Source organism: Lynx canadensis, chromosome A2, assembly GCF_007474595.2.
Source record: "Lynx canadensis isolate LIC74 chromosome A2, mLynCan4.pri.v2, whole genome shotgun sequence".
NCBI lineage: Eukaryota > Metazoa > Chordata > Mammalia > Carnivora > Felidae > Lynx > Lynx canadensis.
Window position 1 is genome coordinate 38,692,058 of NC_044304.2, and position 1,633 is coordinate 38,693,690.

At 47.9% G+C, this 1,633-nt stretch overlaps 1 pseudogene; it reads right to left on the reverse strand.

Annotated features, from left to right (window-relative positions):
- Positions 1-235: 235 nt before the first annotated feature.
- LOC115508477 lies at positions 236-1,188 on the reverse strand (annotated as a pseudogene).
- Between the last annotated feature and the right edge of the window lie 445 nt (positions 1,189-1,633).

The following is a 1,633-nucleotide window of genomic DNA, read 5'->3' on the forward strand; positions in this document are numbered from 1 at the left end:
CATTAAAACACATGTTCCTTCTCTTTTAGAGCAAAAATGCCTATTCTGTGGCACTCTTTTGTTTTGTTTTGTTTTGTTTTTTGAGAGAGAGATAGAGAGACAGAGCAGAGTGCAAGCAGGGCAGGGGCAGAGAGAGAGGGACACAGAGAATCCGAAGCAGGCTCCAGGCTCTGAGCTGTCAGCACAGAGCCTGATGCGGGGCTGGAAGCCACGAACCTCGAGATCATGACCTGAGCTGAAGTGGGACTCTCAACTGACTGAGCCACCCAGACGCTCTGTGGCATTCATTTTTGCATGGCGCTGACATTTTAGTTCTAGTGTCATAAAATGACCAAGTCTTCAAGACTTGCTCAAGAAACAAGTTTCTGACCCACGGCCATTGATCCCGCAGGAAGTTTCTCTGTCAGCTGTTACACTTCACATCCTCTCCCTCTGAAACCACCACCGCCTTCCTCCTCTGAAGCTCCACCCTCCACCTCCTTTTCCACCTCGGCCACATCCTGCTCTTCCTCCTACTCGACCTCCCCTCTGCCACCACCTCCTTTCTCACCTGGAGGTCGAGGTAAAAACTTCTGCCATGCTAGCAGGGTATATGGGTCCATATAAAACTTCTGCATTTTTTTTGTTTTTTTAAAGGAAGATACCTTTATAGTTTCTGACGATTTAACTGAAAAATAAAAATCTCAAAGTTGTCCAAATAGTTCACCTTACCAATTTGTTCTTTGTTCTCTCAAACAAACCAGAGCGTTGAAAGAAGGCACCTTATTTTCATCTACAGTACATTTACAAACTATGTCCTCGTCACCAGGATGCAGCAGCTCTCCTAATAAAAACGACACCTTCCGGAGGTCCTTGGCCTTGGCCTTTGGTAAAGCCTGTGCGGCCATATCCTGTCCACATCCTCCTCTGCCGCCACTGCCACCTGTGAAATGACCACCTCCACGTGGGACGTGGTTGCTGCTGCCATGGGGAATGAAGCCCCCACCTCAAGGAGAACCTCCACGACCTCCACCTTGAAAAGACATGCTTGCTCTACTGATGCCACGTGCACCTCTGGCCAAACCCCACATCTGTGATGGACAGGAGTCTGAGCCTTCTCCAAACTAACCCCCCCGCCAACTTCTTCCCAAGTCTTCCTTCGACAGTCCATCCTCATTTGCAGTCTCCTCACTCACTGAAGCTACTGTCTCTCTGTCCTCCGTGGCCCAGGGAGTGCCAGGATAGCATGGTCATGACAAGCAGTATTTAAAATCATACTTGGGGCACCAGGGTGGCTCATTCAGTTAAGTGTCTGACTCTAGCTCGGGTCATGAATGGCACGGTTTGTGAGGTCGAGCCTGGCATTGGGCTCTGCACTGACCGTGTAGAGTCTGCTTGGGATTTTTTCTCTCTCCCTACATCTCTGCTCCTCCCCAACTCATGCTTTCTCTCTCAAAATCAACAAATAAACTTTTAAAACATTACAAAAAAATAATCAAGTCACACTTGCCCTTGGATCTAATTCAGCCAATTATGATTTGTGTGTCCTTGGTGTAGTTACCTCTCCTCTCCAATCCTCACTTTTCATATCTGTACAATACCATGGGGTATTCATCTGTGTGGTTTGGCATAACAAATACCACACACAGGGTGG